The sequence below is a fragment of the Nuphar pumila genome, chromosome 11 (assembly GCF_984573655.1).
Source record: "Nuphar pumila chromosome 11, dmNupPumi1.hap1.1, whole genome shotgun sequence".
Taxonomy (NCBI): domain Eukaryota; kingdom Viridiplantae; phylum Streptophyta; class Magnoliopsida; order Nymphaeales; family Nymphaeaceae; genus Nuphar; species Nuphar pumila.
In genome coordinates, this window is record NC_143259.1 from 22326767 (window position 1) to 22344778 (window position 18012).

Below are 18012 nucleotides of genomic sequence, written 5' to 3' on the forward strand. Positions count from 1 at the left end.
AAGGGCAAGCCCTCACCCCTCCTCTTTTACGAGCTAGTAGGAGCCATTGACTCTTGCTCCATTTCGTTTCAAGTCAGCAGGGACTGTTGGCCCTGCCTTGTATTTTGGAGAAGCTGAGTCTTCTCCCTGTCCTTATTCATATAAATGCATGCTAATGATGTACTTTTGCAGTTTGCACAACGGAGCCCGTTCGCGCCTCGCAAACCGAATCAACGATCACCTACGCTCATAGACAACTTCTTCCTAGCAATACCCCAAGGTAGGAGAAATTGCACAAGGACTTAAATAATTGAATCGAGATTAAATAATTAAGGATCGAAAGGACTTAATTACATATTTATATACACATACGTATATAAGTATACATTTAATTCAAGGACGCAATTTTACGATCCTTGTCCTTTGCTTTCACATTTCCTGTTTCTGTTTGTCGCCGCGCTTTGCGCCCAGACATTTGCTTTCATATTTACTACTTACTGTCTTCGGGAGTACCTTTTCTACTATTTTCGTTTACTCGATATGTTTTGGGAAAATCCTTGATCTGGGGCAAGATCAAGCTGTTGGGAGATGGGTTCTTTTGCGAAACCCATTTACCGAGACCAGTGTCAAGATTTACGTAGCATCCAGACACTGCGTTATCGGATGCAAGATTCAATAAAATCGCATGCCACATGTAGGCAAGTTGTTGATTGTTTCGAAAGATTTAGAATGTTAAAATAACTTTCTAAAACATTATATCTTTGCGAAACACACCGTTGAGGCTCCTATTGAGGACCTATATCCCGTTCATTGTAGTGTACTCTTGAACATGCGAGACATTAGTACTACGACGATTGGATAAGATGGTCTTATGACCTCGATTAGTACTTTGTGCACGTTGTTGAAAACACATAAAAATGGGATCGCCTTCACAGGCAAGATGTTCATTTGGTCTAATGGACCAGAACATGAAGGATGAGGCGATGGCTAAGAAACCCCATCGCGCTCGATTCAACCTGGCTTCGCCAAGAGATATGACGAAGGGTACCAACTCCGATGGACATGCCATTTATGGCTATTTACGGGCAAAAGACCCGGCTTCCCCAGTCATCAGAGGTTTGGGGATAGGGGCTACATAAGTTAGCCTAACACTTCTGCAGAAGTTGGATGCATCCCTGTCAGGCCTTTAGGGGCTTACTCTTTCGACCATCGGTCGTCCCCTTAGTAATAGGATTTAGTTAGACAACCGAGGTATCTCAAAATACAAAGCATAATAGACTCTCGGCTTGGTCTCCGCTGTTTTGACTCACGTGCCATGTATGTACTCGCATGGCCGGTTAACAAGAAATAACTAAATTGAGCACACTCACCTTTCAGTTTGTTACTGTAAACACCCTAAATTTTCCTCATTCATTTTCAAACACACCCCTCATGCAATGCCAACCCTGGTAGGTCAGTGTAGGAGTCCAACCCCAAGTTTGTGTCAGAAAATTATAATTTTACCTACTTTTATTAGAAAAATTACCATTTTACCCCTAGGTCATCCCAGACCCGAGTTCGTCGGAGTCAACCAAGCTTATTTGTAAACTCAAAACAATTAGAATATCAGTCATTTCTAGCTCACCTGAGCTCACAGTAAGAAGGCCATTTTCATTTCTAACCATTCCTGCCAAAATGGAATCATTTCTTCAGAAATGAGCTCATTTCTCACTCAAATCCAATCCAATTGTCTCTGAGTCAGTCATTCCCAGTCAGTCATATTCCACTGAGTCTAGCTTAAGTTCACCAGGAGTTCAAGTGCTCCAGTTTCATTTCAAAACCATTTTCAAGTGTCTAGGAGCCCATTTTAGCCCATTTCAGCTGAAATTGAGCTGAGTCCAGTCAGTTGAGCTAGTGTTCGAGCTTTAATTTTAGTTCATCTCAGTATTACCGATCTTTATTCCAGCTCAAAGCCAACTCTGGTTCGTAATTCACTTCACTCCAATGACCATTCCGTACCATTTCTCTAAAAATGACAACTTTTCTTGAAAATTTATTCGGGGAGTTCAGTTGAGTCAGTGTCTTGTCAATTCACTTGAGTTCTGAAACCCTAAAATCCAGATCAATCCAGTCCATCTTAGTTCAAATCAGTTCAAACCCCAACTTTTAGTGTCACTCTGGCCCGGTAGATCCCAAAAACCATTCCTTGAACCATTTTGCAAATTTTATCAATTTTAACACTTTTTGAACTGGTACAAGTGTCAATCCAAGTCCAATATCTAAAATTCTTCATTCAGAGTCTGCATTTTGCATAGCATTTCATATCATTTCTCATCATTTCATACAATTTCATAATATTTCATAATATTTTATTTCATTTTCAAAGTCCAAAACTCTAGTTTTATAAATTCCAATCCAGATTGAGCTTTAAAAGTTTTCAGAAATCAATTTCAAACCCTAGATTTTCAAAATAAACATTTTTACCCCCAGAATTCTAAACTTGGAAATATTTTCTCGAGAAAAATAATCTGGATTTCTTTCAAACTCAAATTTTCAAATTCTAAATTAGATTTGCTTCTCCATGGGGTATGAAACTTCAAATTCTGAGCTCGTTTCAAAAACTGCCAAAAATAGCTCGTTTCGTCCAAAAATTTTCTAAAAAGACTATTCTACCCCTATGATTTTCAAAATGAATTTCAAAATTGAAAAATGGGCCCACTCTGAGATGGCTTATCCATTTGCATTTCCTTTTAATAAAAAAAAATATTTTGTTTCTTCTATTCTCTTTTTGTTTTATTTTATTACATTTTTTTAATGGTGGGACCCACAAGAGGGGTCGACCAACCCCTCACTCTCCTTATTTCCTTTTCTTTCTTCCCCTCCTCTCCTTCTTCTTCTTTCTTTTCTTTCCGTTCTTCTTTCTTCTTTTCCTTCTTTTCTTCTTCCTTTCTTCCTCCCTTCTTTCTCTCATTCACGTACCACACCCTCCACCTTCCTTTCTTCTTCTCCTCTTTTTTCTTTCTCTTCTCCTTCTTATTTCCTTTTCTTTCTCTCTTTTTTCTTTCCTTCTTCCTTCTCTTACTTTCTTCCTTTTCCCTCCTTTCTTTCTTTCCCCTTTCTTTGTTCCAGCCCCCATAAGACTTCACACCTTACCATTCTCCAAGGAGGCATCACGTTGGAAACTCTGAGCCCTACACTCTCTCAACAATATCTCTCTCTTCCAACAAGAAACTCACGCTCAACTTTCTCTCTCTCTCCCTTAGCCCCTTATTCAGCCCCTAAAACTATCTCTCTCTTCTTCCCTCCAGCTCTCTCTCTCTCTCTCTCTCTCTCTCTCTCTCTCAGCCATTCATCTCACAGTGGGCTGACCTCTCTCACACCTCTCTCCTTCAAGTCCTCTTGCTGCAGCCGCACCATCTCCAGCAGCTACTCAAACTCACAACTATCCCCACAGCCGGCGCCCTCCTTGCAATCATCCTCCAAGACAACAACCCTTCAACTTTGGTTCCAGCCAATAGCCTCCTCTTCAACAGTAGCTGCTGCACCTCCAACTGCATCAAGCCTTGCAGCCAGCCACCTTGCTGCTGCATCTCCAGCCTCCACTGCACCAGTCGGTTCCAGCATCTTCAAAGTTGCAGCCCATCCGTTGGTATAGCAAATCACCTCCAGCCACCATTGTCTTTGGTGCAACAAGTACCGAAGCCCTAGATCACCTTCATCCAGCCGTCCTACTGTAGCCTCTCAGCTGATCCAAGGTGAGAATCTCTTTGGACCATTGGATCCTCCAATATTAATTTTAGGATCATGCAATTTTTCCTCTCTTGCCACACCTTGACGTGAATCTCCCAAACTTCATTACCATGAATGTCAACATATAGCCAAGATCAATCAGATCCAAGGTGGCAAGGGGACCCTTTGTTTTATCTTATGATATATATATATATGATATATATATATATATATATATATATATAAATGAATAAAAAGAAAAAAACATACATCTTATGTGTATGGACCGAAAGAGTGATGAGATCCATCCATTCAATGGATCAGATCTCTCACTTTGAGAGTCACATCAAGAGAGAACCATGCCTCCCAATTTATTTATTTATTTTTTTCTGCATATTTCATGTTCTCAAAGGCATCATAGTTAGATTTACAATTTTGTTTTAAGTTTACTTTGGGTATTTAGATTAGATCATAAAATTCTTATTCATTATCTTGTAAGTTTGATTCGTGTATTCAATATAAGTGTTATTTCATGTCAAAATTTTCTTTAATAAATCTCATAAAATTAATGCTAAAAAATATGCATGTATTATGGATATTCTGCTAAAAATTTAGGTTAAATCGGGTTATGGAACCCCATTGAACAAACCAAACTCCAGATCGGGTTTTTAACCCTCGAGAAATTCCAGATCCATTTTTAGCAGGGTAATGGATCCGAGATCACCCCCATGGGAGATTCAATTCACTCCAAAAAAATTACAGCAGATCTATGATAGAATATACTAATTTCATGTTTTTTTGGGGTTTTTCTAAAATGTTTTGACTTTTGTCAAAAATCGGATTTTTCAGACCTCTGTGAAAATCTTGATTTTTCCTTGTCAGGGTTTAGATCGACCCTAACCCACTGTGATGCTTCAATCTGTAGGTTGGATGTCAAAACTTTCAACAGTGAAGTTATTATTCACCATTCCCTCTATCATTCTCCAAAATTTAAGAATTTTAAAAGCATTTTAGGTATTTTTTCCGAAATTAAATTTTCTGTCTGTCAAATTCCAGTGTGTGAGAATTACAGAGATCTAGATCTCTGATAATCCTCTGCTCTTTTCCAAACCGTTCATCTAATCCCAAAATTGTAAAAAAAGGAAATTTTCCTCTGTTTGTCAGGGACATTCTCCCAAAATTTCAGTCATTTTATCTACTGTTTGCTATTTTTCCCATAATTTTTCCCGAAACCTGTCAGTCTACTTTAAGTCCTAGAGTTGCCAGATTTTGATCCGACTTGCTGGAGCTGTCAAGCTCCGACCATAGGTCAAAACTAGAATCTATAAAAGGAAAAAATCTTTTACTAACTGTCCTATATCACCTCATAAAATTTGGGAAATTTTTATGGTAGTTTAGTACCCGAAATTCAGTTTAGATCTAGTATTTTAGGCAAAATCTTAATTTTTAGGATTTTTAGTTAATTTCCATATTAAAAAAATAACAAAAAAATAGATTTTCGAGTTCCATTCTGTTTTTAGGGTTATTCTAGATGTCCATAACAAATTTGAATCAATTTCAAGTTCATTTGTTTTTTGTGTTAGTTAATCTTTAAATTTAGAGGCGAAAATCACGCAAAAATCAAGTTGAATTCGATATTTTGTGATAATTTTGCTATTTTAAGGTTTTTAACATGTTAATAAGCATATCATATCATATTAAGGTCAATTTCAATATCATTTGCATTTTAATTTCTCATTTTTGCAAAATTTATTTCAGAAAACCCTGGTTTCAAGGCCGTAGTCTTGTTATCAGAGGCATTTCAGTCATTTTGACCTCAATTTCAAAATTCCAATATTTAATTTTCTAAATTTTCATTCAAATCATCATATTGCATCATATTGTGTTTAATTTTATTTTATTTGATTTTCAAATTTCTAAATTTTATAAAAATTCTCTTAGAAAACCCTGATTTCAAGGTCATCAGGGGTATTTTAGTCATTTTTACTCTAATTTCGAATTTTTAAGTTTATTTTTGAATTTACTTACTTATTTCTCATGTTTATATCAAAGGGGATATGATTTGGGTTTATATTTGAATAATATCCAATAACTTCCAATATTTTCGGATAAATTCAGATAAACCTACATTTTTTGTGCTAACATGTTTTCTAGTTTTGCAGGAACATTCAAGAAGAAGATTCAGTTATTTTATCTCTTTTCTTTTGTTAAATTAAATGTAAAAAAACAATATAATATTTAGAATAAGATTTACATTTTCTGCTTAGAATATGATTGCATTGCATATAGTTTAATTTCTATAAATTCCAATATCTGATATATGATGCATATGCACATTTTCCAAAATCACTATGGTTGACACGAATGACACGTGCACAAGCTCTGAGGGAGTTCATAAACTTGGTGGAATTTGTATTTATGGCCATAGTCAGAATACAAAGGAAATCTTAGATTTGTGATCTTCGTATTAGCCACATTCAGCGTACACTTTTTGGCTAATTTAAAAAATGCACTGCATTTCTCAAAACTCAAAAGGATTTTCCCAATTCCTCAATGAAATATCTTTCAAATTCATATTCATTCAATTTGCATAATTTTCAGACTCTTTTCCCAATTCCATTTCAGAGAAATCGATTTTCCCCAAAATTTCCAAGTCTTTCTCAAGATTTGATTTTCTCAGAACTCTAAATTTTCAAATGAGATTACAAGTATTTTCCAAGTTCAAATCATGATTTCCCAAGGTTTTCACATTCTCAATTTCATTTTAAAATCCCAAAATCGATTTTCTTAAAAACTTTGAATTACTTCTGAAATTGATTTTCCCAAAATTCTCAAATCCTATTCAAAAATCGTTTTTCTTAGAAAAAAGCAATTCCAATCTCAAAAATCGATTTTCTCAAAGATTTGATTTTTCTGAGAATCCATTTTCCATTTCAAAAGTCATTTTCCAATAAACTTCCTGATTTTCTTAGAATCCTCAAATCCATTTCCTTAAGAAAGTAGTCCAAATCTCAAAACCGATTTTCTCAAAGTTCAAGTTTTCCTGAGAATCCATTTTTCATTCAAAAATTTATTTTCCAATATAATTTCTGATTTCCAATAAAATTCAATGATTTTCCCAGAAATTCCATTTTGAATCACTTTTCCAAGGTATTTTCCAAGCATATTTCAATATTCTGAAGCAAACATCATATTTCTCAAAATTATATCTTTTCAAAATTCCATCTTTTCAAAATTTCATAGCACATGCCTGATTCTCTGTGTATTCTTAGAAGAATAGAGCATAATTTAGATAATTAAACTTAATCAAAGCACACATTTGATACTTGGTTCAATTACCTCTGGTAAAGGCGTCAGGAAGGGTTGAACCTTGTACCGACAGTCGGATCCCATTCCACAGAATTTTTCCATAATTTTTCAAAACGAAGGCGAGTAATTTTCAAAAACCATTTTCAAAACCTTGGTCGAGTTTAACTCGCAGAATCGTTTCTCTCTCGCAGAGGGAGGGGAAATTTTTTGCGATGATAACAGGTTTGGCGATCGAGATGGGACCTATCTTCGCATGATCAATTGTGTGCTTGACTTAGTTCAAATTGTCAAAATCATGTTCCATGGAATGCTAGCTTTTACTTTCTTATATCATGTGAACCTAGGAGCCTAGACTTGAACCCAACTGACATGGATTGCATATAGACTAGGTATGATTTAGTAGGACCAATTGAGGAGAATTATGCATGCTCACTTAGACTTAGGTCTGAAATACAACACTCCTCAATCTAGGATTTGTGTGAGAACAATGTTTGCTTCTTTAAAATTTTCAAAAATCTATCCTTTTAGGTTTCAACGCCCTCTGTTTGCTTGTATGTGATTATTTTTCAAAAAACAACCCACCTATGTCTACCCGGTCTTCACATTGCTGGGCTCTCTTTTAGAACCATAGTTCGGGACAAAGCCTCACAACTGAGCCACTTATTTGGGCTAACGCCCCCTGCACGTACCAAGGGCCATAGTCCAACATATATCGGCAGATGCTCAAGGATGTTGGGAAAACACAAGCCTAGAACCAAAGATGATTTTTTATGCCACATACGTCGAGCCTCGACTCAAGTATATCTGCATAGCATGATTGGACACAACTGTTCTGAGCCTAGAGTTAGGATTAGGGTCTTAAAACTCTTTCCAAATTGATGCATTTAGTGTCAGCTTCTTATGGAGTGCTGCATGTGCAGAATTGTTTTATGCAGAATGTGATTGAATGTGTTGTAATCATTTCCCTTTTTATTTTCCCATATTTTCCCCAATTCTTCCAAAATACTAGATAATTTTCCAAAATACCTCATTTTCCATATTTTGTAAAATATCTCCTTTTTCTCAAAAACCCTGGATGATTTTTCCAAATTATCCATTTTTTCTTCAAAACTTTAGGTGATTTTTCATTCTTTCGTTCCTCTGGACTTTGAATTTCCAGCATTTCACTTTATCCTGCCTGTAATTTTCAAAATTATTGCCCTATCTTTCAGTTCAATGGCATCCAGTCAGCTCGACTCTGTCTTTCCTGAGGGTCACATCTTCTACGAGGTGCGACAAAGTCTTCCTGAGCATCGAGCTCTCAGCACCAGACCCTTTTTTCCCTGGTGGTATTATACTTGGTTCAAGAACTTCTCCCGTATGTTTTTGGACCACTTGAGCGATTGTGGGTTGGAACTGGCATCCACAGTGGGAAAGTTGTCAGTCAACGACAATCTGATCCACGCACTCGCAGAGCGGTGGAATTCGTGCACTTGCACGTTCTGGTTCCCATGGGGCGAGATGACCCTGTTGATGGATGAGTTTTCAGAGATCATGGGATTGCTCGAGCCAGCCGGTCAGCCTGGAGATCCATTGGAGCAGTAATTTTTGATCAATGTCAAGAGTTTAGATCCCAAAGATGGTTTGGCTTGCATGATAGGGCGTAAGTCTTGGCCACTGATTAAAGAAAATGAAAATGAATATGTGAGACTGATCGAGATCTACTGATAGTACGAGGTGTTCACAGAAGTCAGAGAATTCAGCATGCAATGGTTTTGTGCACTGTAGGACTCGCTTTCTTTCCAGACGGATAAAATTATGTGGATGTCAGAATAGTTCAACTTCTGAGAAGATGGGGAAGTCGACAGACCATCCGTCTCTCGATAGCCATGGCCGCACTTACTTTTCTGTACCGAAGATTGACTCGCTTCACACTTGGAGAGTCCTAGTCGAGGGATGTACCTATGCACTTCAGTCCTGGTTCCTCTAGCATGTGCCGACCAGAGCTAGTTCATTCAGATATAACGACAAGGAGCTCCTTCTAGTTGCACGGTACCGGTTCCTGATTGGTCATCTGCAGGAAGAAGAAGTGGTGTAGGACTATTTTGATTGAGAGCTATCACCTCCCAGATACACCTATGCATACGACAAGCAATTTAAGCTACTTGGTCCATTCTTCTACGCCTACTATCATTCAGAGCGGTGTGTTTGAAAGTTTTCCTTGAGACAGAAGCACGTTGAGATACGACTGCTATCGGGAGTTATGCCAGAGTTCGACCTTACATCAACATTGTGGTCCAGAACATATCATTCTGCCAGATATGGCTGAGACTCTTTTGTTATTCTTCCACTTTTTCCCGGTCCTCGTGTCTCTGCTGATTATCAAGAGTGGTGGAAAACTGTCTGTTCGCCCCCTCTTTCTCAAGTTTATTATTAATGCAATCATGTTTTTCCTTCAATGAATAAAAAATCTTTCAAATTCTTCTTTCTTGGTTTGACAACCTCGCCTAGGTAACAAGGCATAATTTTTAGTTGTTTATTTTCTTTGTAAAGGAATGACAACGTAATTGTCGTAATCCCAGCGACAACTCAACCCTTAGTAATAGGATATTCTTTCAATTGTCTACCAAAATTCTCAACAAATATTTTCTTCCAATCAAAATCTCTCTCAAAAGCCTAACCCAACTTTGCTCTGCAGAGAACGTTCATGATACTTAATAGTTCAAACGAGGTTAGAAAAGAAAACTGCACCAGTAGAGGGCATCGTATATTCAACGGCCTCAGAATAAGAGATGGACTCACCCCAACTAGTCAAAAGTTAGGGAAAGCAAGCAGATGATGACATCGATCCTTAAATATATGCATTGTTTAAAAAGATGATGAGCAAGATGCTGACAGAGCAAGCTGAATCCAGTACAAAAAAGACCCAGGTCAAGCAGAAGGAAAAAGGCCGGGTAGTCAAAATGGTTTTGAAGCTGTCTAAGAAGCCTATTCAGAATATTGATATAATAGATGAAGAGGAATTCGTAGAGGGCACAGATGAAGAGTTCGAGACCCAACAAACATTTCAGAAATCAACCCAGAGACAAGGGTCAACCCACAAGTTCAAGGATCAGTCTATCAATGATTCTGACCAACCATAATTCAGAGATATGGTCAGGATAGTTTGAGATCTGCAGGCCCGCGACAAGGGCAAGAAAGTCTTCATGAGCGAAGATTTCTATGATGGTTTGGATGAGGACGACAATCTGGACAATCTCCTCAGAAAATTCATTAAATTTGATGGATCTAGTGACCCAAAGGCACATCTGGCTATGTTTTTCGCTGAATGTGCCAAGTTCAAGCGAGATAATAAGGCACTTTTCCTTTGTTTCCCTCGCAGTCTGGAGGGAACAACTGCAAAATGGTACTCAAAGCATGTCGACCTGATTGAACCAAAAGAATTTGACAAAGTGGTAAATATGTTCATCGAGTGATTTCTCTTCAATGCTGAGGCACTTCCAACTCTCAGTCATCTCTGCGGCCTCAAGCAGAGGGAAAATGAGAAGGCCAGAGATTTCATTCATCAATTCAGGTCGGTCTGTAACAAAACAAAATGGTACTCAAAGCATGTCGACCTGATTGAACCAAAAGAATTTGACAAAATGGTAAATATGTTCATCGAGTGATTCCTCTTCAATGCTGAGGCACTTCCAACTCTCAGTCATCTCTGCGGCCTCAAGCAGAGGGAAAATGAGAAGGCCAGAGATTTCATTCATCAATTCAGGTCGGTCTGTAACAAAATGAGAGATCCCATATCAGAGGGACACACATTGTCTCTAATTCTGAGTAATTTTTTGCAGCCTTTAAGAGGCCTCATTTCTATTGCACCATCAAGAACATTCATCGAGTTAACAGAGCAAGCTGAATGACTCGAGTTGAGCATGAAAAACGGAGTCTACGAAGGCTTCACATTCACTAAGAACAATTGTCAGAATGAGCAGAAGAAGAAGGCTCACTTTACCCACTCTGTCAGAAATGACAAATGAAATCACCGCAAGGGGCAGAACAAAGATTTCTATTATGGTACAGGGGGTTCAAATCCCCACAAGAATGATCAGAAAGGAAAATCGATCCCTCAATATAATAAACCACTTCAGTTAGAGCGGGGACCAAGATCTTGAGAAAAAGTGAAGCACGAAGAGTGGAGCTATGACAGAAAATTCACTCCACTAGATCAATCACTCAAAACTGTGCTCGAGTACATGTTGACCAAAGGCATGGTCAAATTGCCCAGGCTGGTCGATCCCCCTGTGCCCATAGAAAAATTCAAGGATCAATTTTGCAAATTTCACAGAACAGTGGAACACAACACTGAAAACTGCTTTATTCTCAAGAATATTGTTCAAGATCTTATTGACAAAAATCTTCTGGTAGAGGGTGCTGAAGATGAAAATATGGAAATTCTGAAGAAACTATTTTCCCATCATTCTACAGTAGCCATCTCTGAACAGCCCTTTCAACCGTAGGCACATATTAGACCATGCTTTAACAGAGATACACAAGTTCAACATCAGGTCCTCATGCTACAACAGGCTCAGTCCAATGCTCAGAGGATGGACCTCATCTCAGTCTTCGGCCAGATGAAGATATCCGCTAAACCTACCAAGGCATCCTCTGAGGCGACTAAAAGAATTCCTGAATTTCTCAAACACTTTATCAAGCCTGCCCCAGAGAAAAGTGAGACGTCTGCACAAAAGCTAATAATTGCCTTATCCAATGTCTCAATTATGGACCTAACACAAGCTTTTGCCAAGCATCAACATGTATTAGATGATCTGCTGCAGAAAATCAAGGTGAAGCCGAGCATAACTCCTGAAGACATGAACCAGATAGTCAATCAAGCCATGACAAATGCTCCCATTACTTTCTCGGATGAGGATCTCCCGAAGCCTCATGTATTTCACAACAACGCTCTATATGTTGTGATTCAAACTGGAGGAATGATTGTTCCTCATGTGCTAATAGATGGAGGCAACAACCTCAATATATGTCCGAAAATGATAGCCAAAACTTTGGGCATCAAAGAGGAGGAATATATCCCACACCCAATCATCATTTACGGGTTCGATAATCATGGCCAAACTGCAAAAGGAAAAATCTTCTTGGAATTTTTCATCGACTACTCAGTCCATTCAGTTCTCTTCCATGTGGTCAATGTGCCACCAACATACAATCTGTTGTTGGGACGACTATGGATCCACAACACGAACACAATGCCATCTACTCTTCATCAGTGCGTCAAGTGGTCAAAAGGTGGAATGATCACAACGGTCCTGGGAGAAGATCCAGAACAGAGGCTAGCTCAACCCATGATTCCCAGACCTACTTTCACTATCGATATCCCTAATATTAGGAGAATTGAAGAGGTCATTTTTGAAGAGAATTCAGGAATACTGCAGATGGAAAAACAACCAAAGCATACAGTATCCATGACTCGATGGAGGGGCCTACAATTCTTCAAGATTGGAGGGCGAATTGACTACAACACATTCAATGATCATCCTTTGTTTTTCCAATTCATGAAGGCCAAGAAAGGGTTTGATCTATTATTAAAACATGGCTACCAGCCTTTTAAAAGCCTGGGCAAGAATGAAGATGGCCGCCTCGAGCCAGTAATTCCCCAGCACTATCCTCGAGAAGCCGGATTGGGCTTCAATGACAGAAGATCTAAGAAGAGCACTATTTTCGTCAAGGTGACACATTAAAAGCATCTGCTATTGTAAACACCCCAAATTTTCACCCTCATCCAATGTTTACATTTCATATGTCATTGCATATCATTGCATGCATTTGACATATCATTTCATTTCATTGCATAACATTGCATGTCATTTTATCTCATTATCGAGATCCAGAACTCCTGTTTTCAAAATATTAAATCTAGATTCGAGTTTTTAAAACTTTTCTTTCGAAATCAATTTCAAAACCTAGATTTTAAATCAGCATTCTTGCCATTTGCCAACCCCCAGGATCTTATATTTTAAAATATTTTCTCAGAAAACAATCTGGATTCGTTTGAAACTCAATTTCAATTGATCTCAATTCTGAGATGAGACCCATTTAGGTGGTGTCACTTCTAGATTCCTTCATTCGTTAAAAATCTCAAAAATTTTAGAGTCCTAGTTGAATCAGGACTCTATCTTTTTATCTTTTGAAATCTTTTCAAAACTCCATTCTGATGTTAAACTAGTTATGATCATATCTTTACACATTTCTGTCATTTTGGTCAAAATTTTATAGTCCTACTTGGATTAGGATTCTTTTTCCAGAGTCCTAGTCAGATCAAAACTCTACCTTTTACTATCCTTTTTACCCATTTTTGAGAAAACCTATCAAAATCCTTTGTTTTTGGCCAAAATTCTAGAGTCTCAGTCTAATTAGGACTCTTTCTCAGAGTCCTAATTGAATTAGGACTCTATCCCGATTTTGTCTGTTACTCCTGTTCTTCACTTGTTTTCAAAACCTTCTCATCTGATTTTCAAAATCTTCCATTTTAGCCAAAATTCTAGAGTTCTAACCGGATTAGGACTCTTTCTCAGAGTCCTAATCGAATTAGAACTCTATCTTTTGTTGGTATTCTGCCTATTTTTAAATCAAATCTTTTTAAAATATTTCAAAATGAGTAAAAAACTCAGAGTTTTAGTTGAACCAGGATTCTGTTTAAAGAATTCCAGTTGGATCAGGACTCTGAACCTGATGTCAATTTTGAGAGAGTCTTTCAAAAATCTTTCTATCTATCAAAATTGTTATGCCTTTATCATGAAATTTCAAAATTTTGGGACTTTATTCCAGAGTTCTGATCGAATCAAGACTCTATCCTAGAGTCCTCATTGAATCGGGACTCTATCTTGAGTTCATTTTTTACTTCATTCTCACAGGTTTTTAAAAGTTCTATTTAAATCTCATCATTTGCTTCTTAGAAAATAAAAATTTCTTGGAGTTCTAGTCGAACTAGGACTCTTCCTTAGAGTCCTAATCAGATCAAGACTCTGAACCAAACTTCAATTTTATCTTATTTTCACCAATTTTTCAAGATTCTCTTATTTGTTTTCTCAGAAATCCAAAAAATCTGAGTCCTAGTCCGATTAGGACTCTGTCTCCATAGTTCTAGTTGGATCATAACTCTGTTTGATTTCAATACTTGTTATTTTCACTGTTTTCACAAATTCTTCCATCTGTTTTTTAGAAAATACCAAAAAAAAATCTAGAGTTTCAGTCCGATCAGGACTCTAGCCCAGAGTCCTAATCCAGTTAGGAGTCTATTCTTATGTTTGTTTTACTTCTGTTTTCATTCATTTCTATTTGCTTTTCAAAAATTAGGTCATTTTGCAGAGTCCCGATTGATTCAGGACTCTATTTCAGAGTTCTGATTAAGTTAAGACTCTAACCATGACCGCGTTTTCTGACTTATTTTACCAGTTTGGTGAAATCTTTCAAAAACCTTTTTTATCTGGCTTTCAAAATCCTTAGTTAGTGTCCTACTTAGATTAGGGGTTTAGAAGAGTTTAAATCGATTTTGAAAAATCCATTTTTATTTTGGTTTTTAACTAGTAGTTTTTAAAGTTTTAAATTAAAAGTTTAAAAAAACTAATGTGAGCCCACACTAGGTGGTGCCACATTTGGCTATTTCTAGGGTTTAGTTAGGTTAGTAATTAGAATTTGGTCAGGCTAAATCCCCTAAAAAAAATCGCCCTCTAATTATGATTTTGGATAATTTTTAAAAGGGACAAACATGGGATTAATTAATTTTTAGAAAAACCTAATTTATTTCTATAAATAGAAGCCAAAAAGAGGCCAAAAGAGGCTCTTTTCTCTCTCAAATTTTCGTGGTCTCTCTCCTTTTTCCAGCACCTTTCCTTCCTCCATTGAAGCTGCAACCACCCAAGGTAAGTTTTTTATATTTTCTTTCATGTTTTTATTAATTTTTTATGGTTTTTATCATGGATTTAACCATTTTCGCACTTGGTTCATGGATTTTAACCATGAGTTTCTTCCAAGAACTCCAAAATAGACCCAAGAAGATGATCTAACTTAGTTAGAGGGTGATTTACAGGATTCTAATCCATTAGAATCATTCAAGTTGCTGTTTTCTACGTTCTTAACCAACAAAACATGAGATTTACCCGTTAAATGAGTTAAATCCATGTTTTCAAAGGTAAAATCACTTTTGGCCATGGATTGCCTGTATTTTTTTTTATTTTCTTATGGTATTAATGTTTATTTTATAAATTTCAACATTAAATTTAATTTCGTTATGTTGTTTATGAGTTTTTTTTGTTATTTTCTATGTTTAGATCATAGTTTTTAATGCTTTATTAGGTTTTTGAGTGTTTTGATTCTAGATCTGTAAAAAGCATGCTATTTTGTATTTAAATATTTGTTAGAAATTGCTGATTTTTTTATATATGGTCCATGATGTGTCATTGAGTCTCTGTAAAAAATTTAGAAGTTTTGGGATTCGAGAACCCTGTCAGAAAAATAAAAGATCGAATCATGATTTCCAGTAGTTAAAATCGCTATTGAAATTTATAGGTAACTTGCAGTTGCGTTATTTCTCTCATCCAAAGTCCGATTTGTGATCCGTAAAATGAAACAGTCTTATGTTAATGCCTAGTATTTACTGTAATTTTTTTGTATTTTTACATCACTGTTCACTATTTTTCCTCTGACAGAAAATTATATCAACTTTTTAGAACTCGTTATGATTTACTAAAACCCTATATCAACTTGTGTTGGTCGTATCTCCCTAACCGGAGATCCGATCAATGATCTATAAAAAAGGGAGTTCATTGTCTATGCTATTTGCTGCGGAAAACCTAGAATTTTATGATGTATTTTGCTATTTTTCTTTGTATTTTCAACCAGAAGCATCTGTTTTGATAAATTTTATATTCGTTATATTCAAATACAAATTTCCGGAATGATATCTCCCTAACCGGAGATGCTTTTTCTGATATGTGAAAAGGAGATTCTCTGTTTTTATGTCTATTTTGTCTCTATAAAATTACAGAGATTTCCATGGTGAATTGTCTCCTGATTCGGGTCTGACACCATGACAGGTACGTACCCACGGGTAAAAATAGCATGTTTTAGGGGTTTTAAGCAATTTTCATGTCTAAATCATGTCAAAATTTGATATTTCTGTTTCTAGATTAATTTTAGGGTTATCAAAAGTTCACATATCAATTTTTACTGATTTTAGATATCATTTGATGCTTGGATGAGTTAAATTACAAAACAGGGTACCCGCAGGATCCCGAAACACTGCCAAAATCATGATTTTCATGATATTTCTGGTTTTTTATGCACGAGTCTATATTTTTAGGGTTTGGTTGTGTTTAGAATCATATTATGATGCTTCATGATCGATTTGGCTGTTATTTGATTTTATTTAAACCCTCAATCTCAAGTTTTCACCAAAATAATTTCTGAAAACCCAGATTTTAAGGCCATAGTCTTTCTATCAGGGGCATTTTGGTCATTTGACCTCAATTTCAAAATTCCAAACTTTGACTTTCTTATTTTTAATCATATCATATCATTTTTTGTTTGATTTATTCTCATTTGAATTTCAAAATTTGTATTTTACAAAATATCTTTCTGAAAACCCTGATTTCAAGGCCATAGTCTTGTTTTCAGGGGTATTTTCATCATTTTTCATAAAAATTTAAATTTCAAAGTTATTTATCTTTATTTTTTCTTCTATTTTATTTCATATTTCATTATGTTTATCTCAAAGAATAATAGAAAAAGGCTTATATCTAGCAAAATCTAGTAATTTCTAGATATTACTGGATAAATCAAGAAAAGCCAACATATCTTCACTAACAAGTTGTATAGTTTTGAAGGGATAATGAAGACTTTACTTTCCTTTATTTAAATTTAATTAGTGATGTAAATTAAATGTAAACTTTGGAATAAGAATTTCAATTTCTGCTTAGATTAGGATTTGCATTGCATATAGTTTAAACTTTCATATATAACTGTTATGCTTGTCATTCATGTGCATATTTTTACAAATTCACCATGGTCTACACGAATGGAATGTGCACAAGCTCTTAGAAAGTTGACAAACTCGGTGGAATTCATATTCATGGCCATAGTCAGAATACGAATGAGACCCAGATTTGTGATCTTTGTATTAGCCACATTCAGCCTACACTCTTAGGCTAACTTCAAAATGCACTGCATTTCTAAAAAATACAAAAGAATTTACTCAATTCCTTAGAAAATGTCTTTCAAATCCATATTCATTCATTTTATTCAATTTGCAAATCCCAATTCTAGTTCAGAAATCGATTTCCTCAAAATTTTCCAAGTCTTACTCAGAAATTGATTTTCTTAAAACTTTGAGCTTTTAAATGGTATTTCAAGTATTTCTCAAGTTCAAATCATGATGTTCCAAGTGACAATATCTTCAATTTCAAGGTTTAAATTCAGAGAAATCAAGTTTTTCCAAAGTTATTTGAAATTCCTCAGAAATCAATTTTCCTAAAACACTTGGATTATTCAGAAATCGATTTTCATTTTCCTTAGAAATATTCTCTCACCATGATTTATGATTTTTCAAGTGACATTTTTTCCAAAAATTTTCCAAGTATTTCAAATATTCTAAGTGAACATCATGTTTTCAAGCCTGCATTTTCAGAAAATTCATAGCACATGCCTGATTCTTTGTGCATTTAGGAAATAGAACACAATTTAGACAAGTTGAGCAAAGCTAAGCACACTTTTGATCCTTGGTTCAATTACCCCTGGTAAAGGCGCCAAAAACGATTGAACCTCGTACCGACAGGCGAGTCTCATTCTTCGAAATTATTCCGTATTTTAAAACGGAGGCGAGTTATTTTCAAAAACTTTTTCAAAGGTCAGTTTGACTTGCAAAAGTAAAATTTTGCGATGATAACAGGTTTGGCGACCATGATGAGACTTGTCTTCGCCTGATCAATTGTGTGCTTAACTTAGTCCAAATTGTCAAAATCGTGTTCCTTGGAA